Source organism: Diadema antillarum, unplaced genomic scaffold, assembly GCF_040938485.1.
Source record: "Diadema antillarum isolate AM-2024a unplaced genomic scaffold, OU_Dant_1.0 seq00000413_RagTag, whole genome shotgun sequence".
In the NCBI taxonomy this organism is placed as follows: domain Eukaryota; kingdom Metazoa; phylum Echinodermata; class Echinoidea; order Diadematoida; family Diadematidae; genus Diadema; species Diadema antillarum.
The window spans coordinates 1,253,566-1,260,975 of NW_027271399.1; positions in this window are offsets into that span (position 1 = coordinate 1,253,566).

The window sequence follows — 7,410 nt, forward strand, 5'->3', positions numbered from 1 at the left end:
ATATCCTCCCTGCAATCTTTGCGGACTCCGTTTATGTAGTGCCGCAGCATTCCCTCCGGAGGGGTCTGTGTGGCCACGGTGCAATGCTTCTGGACAGGCGGTGGACTCTGCGGGCGACGCGGTCGGGCCGATGTGCAAAGGTCTATCACCTCCAACGCCGGTGTAATAGCGGTGGATGGTGCTTCTTCCCTGCTGCTACTCGGTCCGGGCTGCCGCTTGGATGCAGAGAAGCTGACATGGGGAAAGTCTTCCCTCTCATCCAGACACGGAGTGCCCGAATGATTCCGAGTACGCGGGGGACGATCATGCCTCGAAGGGGAGCGGCTCCGGGATCGAGGTTGGTGGTCGGATGGTCTCTCTGGAGACCGGGTACGTCGCACTGGTGAGGGGCTCTGGGTACGAGGAGATGTATATTTCGATGAGCTGATAGGCGGTCGGGGAGAAGGACGAGAAGGACTGGCAGGTGGTCTTGGAGAAGAGCGAGGAGGACTGGCAGACCTCCTTGGGTCCCGGGAGCATCTCGGAGGGGAACGGTTGTGCGAATTATTGAAAGGACGTGGATACCGTGGGCCATTAGCGTTTCCCGAGAACACGGGTGTGTGGTTGTAGACCCGTGATGGCGCTGTGGCGTGGGTCCCGGCATGCTTCTCAAGAGTAGTCTTCCTACCCGTCGTAAAACTACACTGGTCACACCGGAACTTTTTCTCATGTGCCTCAGTCACGTGTCTTTTGAGCGAGGCTACTTTGCTGTACGCTTTGTCACACAGTCCGCACTGATATGCTTCTCTCTGAGACATCCTGAATGCCTGAAAAACATAAATATTAACAGTTCATTAGTTTCATCAGATATGTTGTATTTCAAGTTCACATGAAGGACGCATTACTATTGTTCAGTATTATCGTGTGACTCAGGATATGTCCAGGTTTCTAGCTGTTTTCCAATGTAAGGCTTAAGTCTGTCTACATGTACTACCACACACTTAGCACGGGGGGAACGTTGGACGCGGAATGTCACTGCAGAAAGTCGTGATACGACAAGGTATGGTCCTAGCCAACGGACTTGCAGCTTTGGGCATTGTCCTTTCTGACGTGTTTTCTTCCGTAACCACACAAAGGTCCCTACTTCAGGACTGGCGGGCACAGCCTTCCTGTCATAATAACGTTTCTGGTGTCGTCCCGCTGTGCTCAGCTTCAGTCTCACACGTTCATGTGTCTGATCCATGCGTCTCCGTAACGCAGAAGCATAATCTGTCTTTTCTGGAGCCACTTCTCCGGGGGAAAGCAACGCTACATCCAGCAAGGAGAGAACCTCTCGTCCCAGCATCAACATATTTGGGGTTTCGCCGGTCGATGCTTGAGGACAGCTCCTGTATGCCGCAGTTGCAAAAGGAAGGAGTTGGTCCCAGTCCCGTTCGTGGTTTTCCGCATCGAGGAGAGTTGCCAGCACGCCAAGGAGTGTACGGTTAAACCTCTCCACCAGTCCGTCTGACTTCGGGTTATATGCTGTTGTACGAGTTTTTTTTACTCCTAGCAGCCGGCAGACTTCGGTAAAGACTTCAGAAATGAAATTCCTTCCCTGGTCAGAATGAATGTGCCTTGGTACGCCATACCGACAGATGAACTCTGTCACCATGCGTTCTGCTACTGTTTCTGCCTTTTCGTCTGGGATGGCGTAGGCTTCACACCATTTGGTAAAATAATTCCCGATGACGAGGACATACTTGTTACCATTGGTGGTGACTGGCAGTGGTCCGAGTATGTCTAATGCAATCCTCTCCATAGGTGAACCACTGATGCGTTGCTGCAATGGGGCCTTGACACTTTTTGCAGGGGACTTCCTTCTGGCACAAATATTGCACTCTCTCAGTTCTGATCTGAAGTCAGCAGCCATGCCAACCCAGTAGTATTTCTGTTTTGCTTTCCCCAGACACTTGGACAACCCAAAGTGGCCACTTGAGTGGATAGTGGACACTACCTCGGCCTTCAAGGGCTTTGGAAGGATCAATTGTTTGGTTGTTTCCTTCCCGTCCGATGATTCCCAGCGGCGATAGAGAGTATCATCATGGATCTCTAGGGCCTCCCAATGATCCAGTAGTCTTCTTGCTGGTTCCGACCATGCTGCAGCCTCCTGAGAAGTAGGAAGGAGGCCCGCCTGCTTTGCCTTGTATATTGGGGCAATATCACAGTCCTCTTGTTGTAAGTTACCAACAGGCTTGTCCGTCGGCCTAGCAGTAAGCACCCTTACTTCAGGTTGTCCATCTGGTTCTACACGCCCACATTGCTTGCATGGGCGACGGGACAAACTGTCTGCGTTCCCATGGCTGCGGCCCTGTCGATGCTGGATGTCAATGTCATACTCTGAAATTTGTTCAAGCCAGCGAGCAAGCTGGCCCCGTGGATCCTTAAAGTGAACCAGCCATTGGAGGGAACCGTGGTCTGTCCGAATGGTTACATGTCGTCCATAGAGGTATTGCCTAAATTGTCGCAGGGAGTATACTACCGCCAGTAGTTCCTTTCTTGTTACACAGTAATTCTTTTCTTCTTTGTGTAGGCTGCGACTCGCGTAGGCAATGACCTTTTCTACGCCCCCTTGTACCTGGGAAAGTATGGCTCCGACACCGGTGTCACTTGCATCCGTGTCAAGTATGTAGGGACCATCTGGGTTAGGGTATGCCAAGACTGGTGGAGATGTCAGTCTCATCTTCAGTTCTTCGAATGCAGACTGGCATGCATCGGTCCAGTGAAACTGTCTGTTTTTCTGCATTAGCTCATGCAGAGGCTTGGCAATGGTTGCGAATCCTTGGACGAAGCGACGATAGTAAGACACCAGGCCGATGAAACTCCTCACCTCCTTTGTCGTCTTAGGGGTAGGCCACTCCTTTATGACCTTCGTCTTGTTGGAGTCGGTGCTAACTCCGTCAGCTGACACGACATGGCCGAGGTAGTTGACACTTCTCTGGAACAGATGACATTTTGATGGCTTTAACTTCAGGCCTGCCTTTCGTAGTCGTTCGAAAACAATCCTAAGCCTTGCCACCTCCTTGTCCACAGTTCTTCCATAGACGATAACGTCATCTAGGTACACGAGAAGGACCTCCCAAGTCAGCCCTGCCAGAACCCGATCCATCAGTCGCTCGAAGGTTGCCGGGGCGTTTGTAAGTCCGAAGGGCATCACTCGCCAGGCATATAACCCACCGTTGGCAATGAAGGCCGATTTCTGCTTGGCATCTTCATCCAACTGGACTTGCCAGTATCCACTAGCTAAATCCAATGTGGAAAACCATTTGGCTTCGCTCAGGGCGTCCAACGTGTCGTCGATGCGTGGCAGAGGATATACATCCTTTACGGTTACTGCATTTAACTGCCGGTAGTCTACACAGAACCGTTTACTACCATCCTTCTTCGTGACCAGAACAACATTTGATGCCCAGGGACTGGCAGTGGGTTCGATGATACCTTGTGTCAGCATGTCGTCAACCTGTCTGGCTATCTCTTCTCGTTGTCCGGGAGCATGGCGTCTTGAAGCCTGGCGGATTGGCCTAGCATCACCTGTGTTGATGGTATGCTGCACAAAGGTTGTCCTTCCTAGATCTGCTGGGCCTGTAGAGAACACATCTGAATATTCCCTCAGAAGCTCACATACCGAGTGATGTTTTTCTGGAGGTATCTCCACCAGACTGCGTTGACACAAGCCTTCCAAATGTGTGGGAACACAACCCTGGGATATGCCTTCTTCGGAAGGATTGGCCTCCACGTCATTCGCGGCAATGCTGGTTAGGTTGGCAACCACTGTTCCTGTTGGCAACGTCAGTGCCGTCGTTGTTGGGTTGTACACCCGGACTGGTAGAATTCCCGAGTCAGTCGAGATAACTGCCCGAGCAACCAATAAGCCTTTTTGCAGTAACTCAGTTGGGTTGTCTGGTGGCTCCAATAATGCGAAGCCCTCGGGGATACTTTTGTCGTGTTTTGCTGGGAACCCTAAGAGTATTGCTTCGTGACAGGGGGGTATGGTGCTCGTCTCGCTGACAGCAATGCGACAACAGAAGCTGTGGTGCTGGCTCTCCTGGCTTACACACGGGAGGGATACCCATGGTGTGTGCAGTTGCATGGCGTGGAAGTCCAACGTGGTTCGCAGACCCATCAACAGATCTAGGCCTAGTATACCATCAGCTTTGATATCAGCCACCACCAAGTTCACATGGAAGATGTAGGAGCCCAGCTGTAATTCCATTGTTGCGTGCCCTTTTGTCTTTAGCTGAGACCCATCTGCTTGGCAGACAATGTTTGTTACTGCTTCAAGTGGCGTTCTTCGCTCTGGTCTCATCTGAAGGTACACCGCTTCTGAGATATATGACTGAGATGAGCCACTGTCTATTAGAAACATCACCTCCTTCCCATTTACTTTCGTCTCCACGAACAGGCCCTTCAGGAATGTGGATGGTACGGGTTTAGCTCTGGAGCTAAGAGGTGGTAGTTGAGATGACCCTGGTTCCTTGTTGGCATGGGTGCGTCCGGCTCTGGTAAGACTCGTATCTTCCTTGGATGTGCTCTTTCTGTCGTGAGCCAGCTTACTGTCCTCTTTCTTCTGCTTTCTTTGGGGGAGTGCATCAGGCTTCAATGTCGCCCCTTTGGTAGGCAAGGGTGTTGGCTGCTCGTTTTCTCTTCTTCTAATCAAATCGCTGACTGCATCGATCATGGGGATGGCACTGCTTGCAGTAGTTTCCATGGGCATGTCACCAGCTGCCTTGTCCTTTGTGACCGCATTGTCTTGTTTTGTATCTTGTGGTGACAACATTCGGCTATACTGTCGGCGGTCATTCTCCATTCGCAGGAATGCCTCCGTATTCAGAGCTGCTTGAATTGCTTCATCGAGCGTAGTTGGTTGGGCGCGGAAGAGGCCAGCTCTTATTTCCCGGTCAACTAAGGCATCGAGAAAGTGACCCCGAGCCAACCTGTCTTGGCCTGCTTCCCCGAACTCTGGATAAGCCATGATTGTAAGTTCGCGAATGCTTTGCCCAAGCTCTTGTAAGCTTTCTTTGGGTTTGCGTCGCCTGGTGCGCAGTTCCGCCAAGAACATTTCCGAGTGTCCAACAGGGCCAAACCGGTGCTTGAGGCGGTTAACCAATTCTTGATACGTCAAATGACGTCCCGTCTGTTGAACTAGGACTTTGACAGCAGCTCCTTTGAGGCTGGCAGCCAGGTATTGGAGAGCCTCTTCTTCTGTCCATTGATTAACACCAGCGCAGGCTTCGAAATGGCTGAGGTAATCCAGCACTGGTCCCTTGCCATCATATCGATCTGGTGTCACAGCTGGCTTGTGGGCTCTATTGCCTTGTACAACATAGTGGCGTCCCTGGTCCCACAGCTCTGGGCGTCGCCACGGAGTACTTGTCGCTCGGATTTCCAAGGGAGGTGCTGGGCCAGGTGGTTGAGTCATTGTTACTCGTGACAATCCTGGTTCAGTCAGCTGTCGTTGCCGCATTGTCGGTAGATATGATGGCCCTGCTTGGTGTGAGTTCGAAACAAACTGGTGTGGCATAACATCTGATTGTTCCCCACATCCCAGTGCTTGTTCACTTGTACGTGGTGGAGGCGACTTCTTCTGAAGTAGCTTCGATGAAGGCGGAGCCGACCACTCTACATCCACATTTGAGTCTCCAAACAACTGAGGTTGTACTACTGGCGGGCGTAACGGTGGTGACGGGTTAGGGCTCCCTCCATGAAGTGTCATCGGTGAGCAGCGTGAATTAGACATGACCGAGGTTGGTGCTACTCCAGTTTGTTTGCGTACCGACTCAGATACCTTGATGATTAAGTCGTCGATTTCACTTATTCGGTTCTCCAGCAAACGTGAAAGTTCCAATAATGATGTTCCCTGTGCCATCGTGGTAACAAATTCAATTACATTTACCTATCTTAAAATTATTAACTAGGGATCCCACTCCTGACACCATGTGTGACGAACTCGCCTTCTCGTCGTGAATTAAAAGAGTGTATTTGACTGTTTGTACAAATGTCTCCGCGAGCCGTGTCAGGATGGCCGAGTAGGCGGGGTTCGTTTTGTTGCAGTTTACAACGATCCCTTTTAAATTACTAAAACTAGTAGTCTGTGTCTACCATGTAATATGTTGGGTCAGAAGCAGCTCACCAACACAAGCGGCATACATACAAGTTCATCATCACTTAACGTATCTCACTCCCAAGCGTCTCTTGTTGAGGATGTTAAATTGGTACGCCTATTTTTGTTACCAACATTTGCTACCAAGTTCTACTACCAAGGTTTGCTACCAAGTTCTGCTACCATGTTTTGCTACCATGTTTTGCTACCAAGTTCTGCTACCATGTTTTGCTACCAACTCGGTCACGCTAACGTGGAACACATTTCACAACTATGTGGTGGCACAGGTAATGTGATGACTGGACCTTGGATTGGGCACGGGCATATGCGACAAGTCACATTACCACTATTCCCGAAATCCAATAGCGACGACTGGAACTTGGATTGGGTACGGACTATGCGACAAGTCACATTACCATTATACCCGAAATCCAACGGCGACGACTGGAACTTGGATTGGGTACGGACTATGCGACAAGTCACATTACCACTACCCGAAATCCAATGCTGCTTGCTGGTAGAACTCTACTGCTTGTGCCACCACCAAAATACTACTTGCTTTAAAAGTCAAACTCAAAGAAGGAGACTAAAGAGTCAATGTTTTATGAACGTATAAACAGTTTACTTGGTGCTTCCAAGCAGCAATGAAACAAAAGCAAATGAACTCATGCAAACACTTACTGTACTGTTAGTGCTACGGGCTACTTGCTGGCGACGCAGTCGGACAGCGGCCAATTTATATGCTTCCTTTCCTTAAGAAGAAGGATAGAGGATGCAATCCCGCACGGCCTTGTAGTGCAGAGCGAATCCTCCGGATATCAATCAAATAACCTATTATCATGTCATGGTTAGTAAATTCGACATAATTATTGATTCTAAACATATTTGGGGTTCATTGTTCCATCTAACGGTATGTACCGACGGCTAAAACAAACATGTAAATACTACGATGGTGCCAACTCATAAATTTCCAACAATATAACTAATTATTTAACATCAATGTTTAAATCATGATAATGAATTATCCCATAACAACGACTATTGAGAGTACCGTATACGGCACTACTGTTGAAATAAATAGGACGCCCTCTTTTACTGTTAAACGTACAATCGATTTTAACAAGTTGTAATTGGAAACAATTAATTACAATCGATTTTAACAAGTTGTAGTTGGAAGCAATTAATAACAATCGATTCAACCAAATTTTGTTACAATATATATATATATAATATATATATATATACCGCACGAGCAAAGAGAGTTAAGGGTTTGGGACGAACACCTATCTAGG